At 44.1% G+C, this 12,995-nt stretch overlaps 1 pseudogene; it reads left to right on the top strand.

Moving 5' to 3' along the window:
• The first annotated feature begins 8,741 nt into the window (after window positions 1-8,741).
• On the top strand, window positions 8,742-10,362 carry LOC101009585 (annotated as a pseudogene).
• Window positions 10,363-12,995: the final 2,633 nt, after the last annotated feature.

Here is a 12,995-nt window from a genome sequence, read left to right as displayed (position 1 = left end):
TACACAAACTCTGAGATGTGAAGACCTGTGTGGAGAGTACCACATGGCAGGAGCTGTGACATTTAGTTAAGAGATGCAGCCAGCCAGCCAGGCGCTGTGGCTCACGCCTCTAATCCTAGCACTTTGGGAGGCTGAGGTGGGTGGATCACCAGGTGAAAAGGTTCAGACCATCCTGGCCAACGTAGTAGAACCCCATCTCTACTAAAAATAAAAAAATTAGTTGGGTGTGGTGGTGTGCGCCTATAGTCCCAGCTACATGGGAAGCTGAGCCAGGAGAATTGCTTGAACCTGGGAGGCGGAGGTTGCAGTGAGCTGAGATTGTGCCACTGCACTCCAGCCTGGCAACAGAGCGAGACTCCATCTCAAAAAAAAAAAAAAAAAGAGAGATGCAGCCAGCCCACCAAGGATTGTGAAGCAGGTATCTAGGGGAACAAACACTCCAGCCCCACCTCACACTCTTCCCTCCCTCTGATCTCTGGCCAGTGTTTCGCATTAGCTGAACAGAGGGGCAAGGGAGCAGATAGGTATAGACCATACAGGTCAGCTTCCCCATGTACAGAGCAGATGGAAAAGGGTAACGAGTGTTCTGGAGAAATGAGTGGGGTATATCCATCAGGAACTGCAACACTCCCAAACATACAGCTTCCAGGGTAAGTAATGCTGGGACATGAGACACATGCCTAAAAGTGCAGGGGAAATTTTCTTTTCCCATCTCTGAATATAAATGGCTGGGCAGCAGAACATATTGGAATCTATTGAGCCTACCAGCCCCATGGACAAAGGGCTGGATCTGAGCATGCTAATACGGCTGCGCTTTTCTTAGAGGTCCTTCCAAGGCTATGCTCAGTGCAAGGGAGCAGGAGACACCTGGCTGCATCCATGTGCAAAACAAAACGAAACAAAAAGGGCCAAAAAATGTAGTCTGGTTTCTGACATGAAATGCACCCACACTTGCAACGTGGCCTAATAAATGTCTTGGTTTCTGATCAATCAGATTAACACCCTTCAGTCTCTTGTAGAAATGAGACTCCTTCTTCACAGTGAGATGAAGTGCAGTAATTCCTTTACTCAAGGGTAGAGATAATATTAAAGCTGAGTTAGAATTTGCTTGGGGGGAGGTTAAACTTCTTTCTAAATGAGACTTTCTTCAGAATCCAAAGGGGAAGATCTGAAAAAGTAGGTCTGAGAACTGAAACCATCTACACCCATATAGCTTATTATCTTCATTAATACAATTTCAACATTCCATTCTCTTATCAGCATGACTTTACTATTCCAAGAAACTCTTGTCCACTAAGATAAATGTTGCAAACCCATTTAAAAGTGCTGAACTTTTCAATAGATAGCATCAAATAACTGCTACTCTTTAAGACTGCTTGGAACCTTTAGTTCCAAACCCCAGTTTCACTGTGCTCACCAGTCTCCAATTATGGCATCACGATCCTTATCCAATTCAAATAAAGTCACCATGCTGAAGTCTCACATTAACCTAGACTTCAAAGCCCCATAAAGACCCTGACTTTACCCTCTCCACTCTCAGAATCTACTAAGACTCCATCAAGACTCCAGCTTTGCCTTATCAACAGGTTGTTTGGTGGTCTTTTTTAGGGAGCCAGCAATCAACAAGTCCTTCCTAAGAGATTCTCTCAAGGGTCCTCATCCAGTTCCTAACCTGGCTGCCCTGCCCCTTAAATATCTGCCCATCTCTCAGGAGTGGCAGGGGTTCCAGCAGCTGGAGCCAAGTTCCAATTTCAGTGGCACCAGCAGTACAATAACCCTTGTCTTTGGACTAGTTCCACTTAAAAGAACCTAGCCTTCCTAGCTCACTTTATCACGAGCTCAAAAATATACATCCAAGGATGTCCATTTTCACATCCTATGTGAAATCCAGATGTGCATCACTCACTTCTCACCCACATTAACACAAAAATTCAGCATCTCTTGTAGGTTCCAAAAGTAATTATATTCTCACTGAAAGTATAAGTAAGCAAGGTAGCATATCTCAGAGGGGAGAAGGAAGACTAAGTTTACATTCATTCAGCGTACATCCTTTTTTTTTTTTTTTTTTTTTTTTTTTTTTTTTTTTTTTGAGACACGGTCTTGCTCTGTCACCCAAGCTGGAGTACAGTGGTGTGATCATGGCTCTACTACAGCCTCGAACTCCTGGGCTCTAGCAATCCCCTGGCCTCAGTCTCCCAAGGAGCTAGGATTACAGGCATGTGCCACCATGCCTGGCTGGTATTTTAAAAATTATTTTTAGTAGAGATGAGATCTTGTTATGTTGCCCAGATTGATCTCAAACTCCAGAGCTCAAACAGTCTTCCCACTTCAGCCTCCCAATGTGCTGAGATTACAGGCATGAGCCACTACGCCCAGCCCGGTGTGCATCATTTAACTCAAAAGATCCCCCTTGGCCATGTTGCCCTCAAAGTGCTTCCTCTGGGCTTCCCCTCTTAATCTGACTTTGACCCCCAGAGAATCCAGCCTCCAGCCTCCTTCTTCTCCCTCATATATTTATGCACAGTTGATTCTGACTCTAACTTGAATGTCTTTTTTAACAAAAATTTCTTCCCACAAAGAAATTCCTTCACCAAATATTACATTGGTAGGAGCCAAGACAATTGAAAACAACCTTAATGTCTACCCATGGGGAAATGTTTAAATTACAGGAATTAAATTCAATATTATGAAATCACTGTGTCATGGTAACAAGGGATCAAGTCGATTTATATGTATATCCATGGAAGGAATTCCAAGGCATACTGTTAAGTGTATAAAACAAGTTGCTTACAAAGATGTATAATATAATTCCACTTATGTTAATAAGTTACATACACACACTCATGGAATGAGGATGTGTGGATTCCATGTGAATGGAATGGGGAAGCTAACTAGCATAAGGCACGATTGTAAGACCTGAGAAAATTAGGAACAGCTTTCTTTCAAGGAATACACCTGTGATTCTCAAACTGGCAATGTTTTGAGTTGAGCCGTGTACCCCAAAAAGACATATTAAAGCGCTAATCCCTAATACCTAATACTTCAGAACATGATTTTATGTGGAAATAGATCATTTCAGATGTAATTACTTAGGTGAAGGGAAGGCTGCAATGGATTCAAGTGAGCAATATGACTAGTGTCATTTTAAGAAGAAGGCCACATAAAGGCAGAGACACACAGGGGCAACACCTTGTGATGAGAGAGGCAGAGATGCAAGTGATGCAGCTGCAGGCCAAAGGACACCAAGGCTTGAAAACCCCTATCAGGAGACAAGAAGAAGCAAGGAAGCGCTCTCCCCTACAGGCTGCAGTAGAAGTGTGGCCCTCTCAACAACTTGATTTCAGTATTCCAGCCCCCAGGACTGTGAATCAATAAATTTCTATTGTTGTAAGCCACTGCGTTTGTGGTCCTTTCTTTGGCAGCCTTTGGAAACTAATACAGGAAGTACTTTCTTTGGCAGCCCTAGGAACTTAATCCTTGTATTAGGGATCCTTAATACAGGGATATATACCCCTTGCCTTGCTTCTCTTGGTGGCCCAAGATTATGATGTTATCATAATGTTATGATTGTAATATTATCATCATCTTGGGCCACCAAGAGAAGCAAGGCAAGGGGTACATATCCCTTGACTCGGAATTTTACTTCTAGGAATCCTGACATACAAATGTGATGTAATTAACACAGAATCAAGTCACACTTCCATTAAAACCCATAATTATCCCATTTCATTCTGAGTAAAGGCCAAAGTCCTTACAGAGACCTAAAAATCTTATATGATCTGGGTCCTCATTGGCTCTGAGATGGCATCTCCTTCTCTTCTCCCTCATTGCTCAAGCACTCCAAGAGACCTCACTTGGCCTCCTATCTATTCCAGAACATGCCAAATATGCTTCTACTTCTCCATACCACATGGCCAGCTGCCTTACTTCCTTCAGATTCATTCAAAAAGTTGCCTTTTCATGGGCTAAGGACATGAATAGACAATTCTCAAAAGAAGACATACAAATGGCCAACAAATATGTGAATAAAATGTTCAACATCCGCCAGGCATAGTGTCACATCTGTAATCCCAGCACTTTGGGAGGCTGAGTTGGGTAGATCACCTGAGGTCAGGAGTTCAAGACCAGCCTGGCCAACATGGTGAAACCTCATCTCTACCAAAAATACAAGAATTAGCCAAGCATGGTGGCGGCACCTGTAATCCCAACTACTCAGTGGGCTGAGGCAAGAGAATCACTTGAACCTGGGAGGCGGAGGTTGCACTGAGCCGAGATTGTGCCACTGCACTCCAGCCTGGGCAACAGAGTAAGACTCTGTCTCAAAAAAAAGAAAAAGAAAAAATGCTCAACATCTCTAATGATCAGGGAAATGCAAATCAAAGCCACAATGTGATACCACCTTACTCCCACAAGAATGGCTATAATAGAAAAAAAAATCGAAAAATAATAGACGTTGGCATGCATGTGGTGAACATGCTGCCACTGCTGGTGGGAATATAGGCTAGTGCAATCACTATGGAAAACAGTGTGGAGATTCCTTAAAGAACTAAAACTAGAACTACCATTTGATCCAGCAATTCTACTACTGGATGTCTACCCAGAGGAAAATAAGTCATTATACAAAAAATGATATCTGCACATGCATGTTTGTAGCAACACAACTCACAATTGCAAAAATGTGGAACCAACCCAAATGCCCATCATTCAATGAGTGGATAAAGAAACTGTGATATATATATATACATATATATACACACACACACACAATGGAATACTACTCATCCTTCAGAAGGAATGAATTAATGGCATTCACAGGAACTTGGATGAAATTGGAGACTATTATTCTAAGTGAAGTAACTCAGGAATGGAAAACCAAACATTGTATGTTCTCTCATAAGTGGGAGCTAAGCTATGAGGATACAAAGGCATTAGAATGACACAACAGACTTTGGGGGCTCAGGGGAATAGGGCGGGAAGGGGGTGAGGGATAAAAGACTACAAATTGGGTGCAATGTATACTGCTCAGGTGATGGGTGCACCAAAATCTCACAAATCACCACTGAAGAACTTACTCATATAACCAAACACCACCTGTTCCCCAATAACCTATGGAAATTTAAAAAAAAAAATTTTTTAAGTTGCCTTTTCAATGAAGCATTTCTTAGCCACCCTAAATAAAATTTCAAACCCACCCTGAAATGTTCTTTCTGTTTTGTTTTTTAAGACAGTGTCTCGCTCTGTCACCCAGGCTGGAGTGCCATGGCATGATCACAGTTCACTGTAACCTCTACCTCCTGAGCTCAAGCAATCCTCCCACCTCAGCCTCCAGAGAGATGGGACCACAGGCATGTGCCATCATGCCCAGCTACTTTTTGTATTTTTTGTAGAGACAGAGTTTTGCCATGTTTCCCAGATTGGTCTCAAACTCGTAAACTCAAGCGATCTACCCGCCTTGGCCTCCCAAAGTGCTGGGATTACAGGCATGAGCCACCATGCCGGGCCTACCCTGAAATTTTATGTCTGCCTTCCATGCTTCCTTTTTCTCCTTAATACTTATTATTATCTATATTGTTGGTCATTTGTCTTGTTTATTATCTACCCTTGTCCCAGTTACTGTGGTGACATAACAAATCATCCCAAAACTCAGTGGCTTAAAACATAAAACAACATTCGCTTCGGTCGCAAATCTGTAGTCTGAGCAGGCTCAACAGGGATAGTTAATTTCTGCTCCACTCAGTAAGACTGGGTGGCTCAAAGGTCAGGAACTAGAATCACCTAAAAGCGTGATTGTGCCTGCCCTGGGAAGACATGAACAGCTGGACTCTGCAACAGGTAGGGCACCTTAGGCGCCTGGCTCCTTGGGCACCTGGAGCCGAGCAGGGAGGGCACAGCGGGAGTCTCTCTCATCTTTGTGTGGTCTCTCCACATGGTCACTTGGAATGGCAGCTTCAGGGTTGCCAGACTGCTTGGAGGACTTGAGATCTCCAAAGGCAAGTGTCCCAAGAGAAAGAGCCAGGCAGAAGCTATATTGCCTTTTAGGACTGACCATACACTTTTGGTTGAAGCAGTTCTGAAGATGCACCTCTTTTCAAGGAAAGGGAATATAGACCCCACCTGTTGATGGAGGAGTGTCACTGTCACATTGTAAGAAGAGCATGTGGGATGGATGGGCTAAAAACTGCTGCAGCCATCTTCAGAAAGCACCATCTGCCTCACTCCCGCTGCTAGAATGTTGGTTTCATGAGGACGGGGTTTTTTCTGTTTAGTTCAGTGTACCCCCAGCACCTCGAGGAGCACCTGGCACATACGTGCGGGCCAGAGAAGATCATGAGGTATCTAGATATAAGTGATAAACTGTTTTCCCAGATCCAAAATCAGGAGATTCTGAGAGTAACATAAACACAGCAAGAAGGCAGGTTTGCAGGAGTCAAGGCCCTGCAGATTGTCAAAAGGACAGGGTGGGAGGGCTGAATAGGAGGTGAGGAAATGAGTGCAGAGACAGAAACACGGTCAGGTGACAAATTGATAGCTAAAGTCAAGTTAAAATTAGTTTTTGCCTTTAGTCTGAACATGTAAGAGTTCTCCTTAGGCCCAAAGATATTGTAAGGTTTCAGCCTGTGTTCAGGATAAAGCAGCCTTTCTGATTCTGCTCATTTTGGGCTTACTCACCCCTCCATAGCATTAGGGGAGCAGAAGATATGAAAACTAATAGCCAGTATCTATGAGTTAATATTAAACTAAACCTTTGGTCTCTTCCAGGGCTGTGCTGAGAAATGTTTAACGACTAACTCTCCAGAAAAAGAAGAAACAAAGCCTTAATTTGCTGATTGGTAGCATTTACCTGTATCTATGATGTAAAGACTCTCACTGTGGCCAACATCGAGTCACCAACAGGACATCACTGCATGTGTATTGGGAAGAGATGGGCACCCCCGGCTCTCTCAAGCCTCTGTACTGGCTCCAGCACATCATCATGACTTTCACTTTCCACATTCCTGACAGAATTCGTTATTCTCAAGGAGACAGTTCACTCTCTCCTCCTCCAGGACTTGAAATCAAACTCTGATAACACGAGTCAAATCGGCAATTTTTTTTTTTCTGTCAGTAAGCGTGGCCAAGCTGACTAGCAGTGACAAGACATCTACATTCTATAATACCATTGCCAGGGAAGGAGAGGCAGCAAGGGCTCCTGAAGACATGGGATGCTCACACTCTTCCATTCTAAGGGCGTCAGCATCCTGCATGAAGTCAACAGCCTCGACCGAAGTGTCAGGGAGCCCTGTAGTCATGACTTTCAAGTTTGTTAGCACTGCATTCCCCTGGGAGCAACAGAAAATGCAACTATCTGACAGTGGCTGGCTGAATCAGGCAGAGATTTATTTTCCTCTCCTAACAAAAAGTCTGGGTGGAGCCGACTAGGCCCTTTGGGGACCTGGGCTCCTTCTGTCTTTGCACTCAGCTCTCCATCCTCCTCCTTGATGCTGGGTATTCACAAGACAGTGGTCCCACCCTCAGCATCACTCAGTGTTTCCGGCAAGAGAAGGAGGAAGGTGAAGGGTACAGGATGCACACCAGCTGACTCCGACCCCTGATAATGAGCACACTGGGAAGCCCCATCCAAAGACTTCAGCTTACATCTCACGGCCCACAGCCAAGGCGTGTGGCCACTGTTCCCTTCAGGGAAGGCTGAGAAATGGAGCTTTCAACTGGGCACATTGCCACGCCAAAAAAACTGTGGTTCTATTCAGCAACCAATAGTGTTTGTCATAAATATAAATCACCAGAGAAGCAGGGAGATACAGTCAGAGTAGAAGGACACAGGTCCTAAGATGTCAGCCTCCTAACCATGCTGACAGCATCCACTCACACTGACCATTTGCAAGGTCCTACTTGGGCACCACAGCTCTACCCATGCTAGAGGAAATCCCAGGCTTCCCACATCTGTAAATTTCCCTTTGAGAAATTGTGATTCCCTCTCTTCAGTAAAGAATGTCATGAAAAGGCCTAGATATCAGTAGGAGGGAGCCCTGAGGAGGAGATCTCAGAGGAGGAGTACACATTGGCACAGGGGACAGACATCCAGGCTGCTCTTCCAGAGATCTCCTTCTCAAGGACAGTTAAGTCCCTCCTCACCAACAAGTCCCTCTCCAGAGATTCTGTGCTACTATTCTCCACACTGACAGGACCCTGCTCCTTGGTTGGACCACTCTGGGCCAGCATGTGAAAAGCACCGCAGAGTAAACGGCAAACTTCAAAGGATGGCTGGATTGAAGACTCTCTAGAGCAGCGTTCTCCAAAGCTTTTGATCACATACTTCATTATTAAAACATGATTACACTTGGGGAACTCAAAAGATCCCCAAGTTGGAAAAAAAATGATTAAGCATGTGTGCTTCTAATAGACATATGGTTACTATTTATTTAATATATGCATATAATATTTGCTAGCATAAAACATATGCAAAAATTGAAATCTTAAAAGGACAAACTAAAAATAAATAGAGAGATGCAGCTGGCAGAGGCGTAGTGTGGGCACATACAACTGTCCCACGTGAGGCTCATGGTAGATGAGGCCCTAGTAGATGAGCCATGGGCCCAGGTAGGTGAGGAGCCTGGCTAGCCGGGCCATGCTGCTGGAGGTGCACGGCGCACCCATTCATGGTGCTAGGGCTGGCATGCCAAGTGCACTGCAGTCATCCACCAAGTGTCCCTGGTGGTGGATGACTGCAGTGTCCCTGATGTGTCCCTGATGTGGCCATGGGGCTATTCACCTTCCCCTTTCCCATCATCATCAGCCTGGGTTCTGCACTGACTTCCACAGCCACCTCTTCCTTGCCCGCTTCATGCCTGTGCTCACACAGAGCTCCATCTTCAGCCTCCTGTCCATGGCCATCAGCAGGTACCTGGCCAGCCACAGTCGGCTCAGGCATAAAAGTTTAGTCACTGGGACCCAAACAAGAGGGGTTACTGCTGTCCTCTGGGTCCTTGCCTTTGGCATTGGACTGACCTCATTCCTGGAGTAGAACAGTAAATATACTATGTCCAACAACTGCAAGGAGCCCTGGGATGGAACCATGAATGAAAGCTGCTGCCTTGTGAAGTGTCTCTTTTAGAATGCAGTACCCATGAGTTACATGGTATATTTCAGTTTTTTGGGGGGTAAGTCCTGTCCCCACTGCTCATAATGTGGCTAATCTCTATCAAGTTCTTCACAGTGACCTGTAGGCAGCTTTAGTGCATGGAGCTGATGGACCACTCAAGGACCACCCTCCAACGGGAGATCCACACAGCCAAGTTGCTGGCTGTGATGGTGGGGATGTTTGCTCTGTGCTCGTTACCAGTGTGCACCATGGACTGTGTCACTCTTTTTCAGCTAGCTCAGGCTAAAGATAAGCCCAAGTGGGCAAGGAAGATGACCGTTCTCCTGTCACATGAACATTTGGTTGTCAATCCCATTGTCTATGACCACCAGAACAGAGACTCCTTCTATACTTTTCATAAAATTATTTACAGATATGTTCACTGCTGGACTGATCTCAAGAATGGGAATGGGAAGGTCAGGGCACAGCCTGTTCTCAGTGTGGCCTGTGAAGCAGGCTCTGGCCTCTTCGAGGAGAAGACATAAATACATAATAAACAATGGGACAGGACATGACTGGCTTATTCTCATTGTGAAAGGTAGCTATACCTCCCAAGTACATGGGCTGCCTCTTTTGAGCACTCCCCTGGAGCTACCATATATCTAGCTAATATATACCTGTTATTAGTAGGCTCCAAGGGTGGACAAATATATTTATGGTTCTATTTGACTGCTCTTACTGTGTTGACGATGTTGACAGCTTGAATGGATTCTAAAAGCATGTTTTGTTTTGTTTTAGAGTCTGCCTCCTTTATGGTAGAAAATGACAAACTATTTTACTGTGAAACACTGTGAACTATTATAATGCAAATATGTTTTAAATTAGAGGCAATGAAACAATAAAAGTTGCCTGTACTAAAAATGTATATTTGTTCCTAAGAAGGCAGTCAGGAAAATTAAAAGTATAATTCTTCAATCAAGAAACTGCCATATTAATTTGAGGAAATGATAGTCTCCTAAGTTCTTAAGTAGAATTGTCATCACATAATAATTTTAAGCTCCATTCTTTTCCATATACAGAAAACTACCCGAGGGGAAGAAATTGGAAGAATGAGATCCCTCTTCTATCAAATTCCCCTTTCTAGAGCTAGGGAGTGAATTTCGCTTCTCTCCAGAGTTCAAGTTTGGCGAAGTTCTTGGAACCTAAAACATGAACATTTCACTAAGTAAAATTATATAATTATGTGTATGTATTAGGTGAAATAAAAATAAAACATTTTAAAAATTAAATTAAATAGAAATTCCAATATTCTGCCCATCCTAGTAGTTCTCCTGCATGTCCCCCTTTGGAGGCTATGGCTCTAAAGTTGTATTAGAGAAAGAAGTCAGCATATGTTATGCTTTTAACTAGTCCTTTGGGACATGAGTTATGGGACAAATGTTCCCTTGGCTTAGGGCGAGCTCCAATAAGTCAGATACAGAAAGAAAAATATTGCATTATCTCACTTTAAAAAAAAAGAAAAACTTGAATATATAGAAACAGAGAGTAGAAAGGTGGTTGGGGTAGAGGGATGATGGGGAGATAGAGGTCAAAGGGCACAAAGTTTCAGTTATGTAAAATAAATAAGCCTAGAGATCTAATGTACAATATAGGGGCAGCAAAACTCCACCTCCATTCTCAGAGGGTCCTGGCTGAGTCCAAGAATTAAGCTGACATAAGACAGATTAACAGAAGACAAGCAAACAAATTTATTTAATAGAAATTTTACATGGCACAGGAGAACCTCATAAGGAAATAAAGACCCGAAGAAGCAGTTCGAGTCAGCTACAAATTCAGTATACTGAATTTGACAAAGAATAGCACACTGAAAAATGTGATAGGGCAAGTGGCTTGGGCTAGGGTATTAAATTGGGCAGAGATGCAACTAGGAAGATAAGGGTTAGTTTAACAAGGTTTGTTTGTACAGATTTATCTTGGCTTCAGCTTCTCATCCTTGATGATAAGACTGTTCCTTTTTTATCCTACTACAGGGAGGATGTCTTTCCCATGAGAATGTCGTTTGCTTTTAAGAAACAGCTCAAAGGTCAGAGTGATCTTCTTACACTTGCTGTTTTTTAAGTGCCCTTAACTTAAATAGTCAATATGCCAGAATGGCGTATCTTTAACTCCTGAAACATCACGAGGGCTATAGTTAATAGTATTGCATCATATACTGGAAATAACAGAGTAGATTTTACATACTTTTACCACAATAAAAAGGTGACTATGTGAGATTATGAATACCTTAACTTGCTTGACTGTAGCAATTATTTCACTATGTAAATGTACAGTCATGCATGACTTAACAGCAGGGATAAGACCTGAGAAATGCATCACAGTTGATTCCATTATTGTTCCAACATCATAGAGTGTACTTACACATACCTAACTGATAGAACCTACCACACACCTAGGCTATATGGTGCACCTACAGCTCCTCAGCTACAAATCTGTGCAACATGTTACCATACTGAATACTGCAGGCAATTGTAACACAATGGTAAATATTTGTGTATCTAAACATATCTAAGCATAGAAAAGGTACAGTAAAAATACAATATTATAATCTTATAGGACCACCATCGTATATACAGTCCCTCATTGACCAAAACATCATGATGCTATGCATGACTGTATATAAAAAAATCAATTTTTAAAAGATGGAAAGTACCAGATGAACACTGGCTGAGTTGGGGAAGCTTTCTGGGAAGGATGATAGGAAACAGAAGCCCTAGGGGAGGACACATTGGTACACCGCATAACCTGGAATCAGAGGGTGGAAACTGGGGACTGGCCCAAAAGACCCTTAACAATGAGGGGCTGAGGCCCATGGGACAAAAGAAATGGCAGAGCGTTCGAGCATCTCTCTGCTGAGCGACTGGCTGCCCAGGGACCGCTGGGGTGGTGTGAGTCCGGGGCTCCCTCACACTGTCCTTGAACGGTACTGTGGACCACAAAAGAGCAAGGCTGTCCTAAGGAAAGACTTTGCCTCTTTGCCGGCCTCCCTTCGGGCCGTCAGGGTGGCAGCGCCACCCCGTGGCTGAATGTGGTGGTGTACCACGCTTCACACAATCTCCTTGCCCAGTGCGTAGCAGGTTCTACCTCAGGGCAGCCACTACCTGTACACCAGCGTGCCTACCAGTGAGTCATCGCTTAGGGCCCTGAACTGACCTAGAGGCGGGGCTGGACTCTGGCATCCAGTAACTCCGCCCGGCTGCTGGGGCCTTACGTTTGACATTGAGCCCTGGGGAACTAGACCTGTTCAATAGCGACAGCTAGTGGTCACCCTAAAAATAAGGTGCTCTGAGCCTCGCAGGGAAAGCACTGTCAAGATACGGGGAAAACAGGACAGATTCTTGGCCTTGAGTGGAAGCTGGCACATTTCCAAAGCCACTCTTGGGTAAAATGGTCTGTGGAAAACCCAAACGCTTTAAAGTGATGTACCAGGACCTTGTCTGCCTCTCCAGCCACATCTCGGGCCACCTGCCTTGCTTTTGATTCCCCAGGGACAAAAAAGTGCCGGTCCTCTGAAGCACCCTGATGATCCCACTGTGTGCTGGCCATGCCATCTCCTCTGCCCTGAGCGCTCTTCACTCTCCCCATTGCCTGGTTAACTCTTGCGCCTCCTTTAAGGTTAAGTCCAACCATTACCTCCTCCAGGAAAACTTCCTTCCCTTCCGCCCAGCCTACCTCTGAAGGCTGGGGTAAGTGAGCTCCCACCCCTATCCCATGCCTCTACAGTTTTCTGTATTTATCACTTGAGTTTATCACATGTTTTAAATTTACCTGAAAATTGTCTTGTGCATCTGTAACTAAGAGAAAATACTGACTATATTTTACTCCTTGTTGCCTCTCTAGTACTGAGAGCAATTTTAGG

This window comes from Papio anubis, chromosome 1, assembly GCF_008728515.1.
Source record: "Papio anubis isolate 15944 chromosome 1, Panubis1.0, whole genome shotgun sequence".
NCBI classification, from domain to species: Eukaryota; Metazoa; Chordata; class Mammalia; order Primates; family Cercopithecidae; genus Papio; species Papio anubis.
This window is presented reverse-complemented; position numbering and strand designations above follow the sequence as displayed.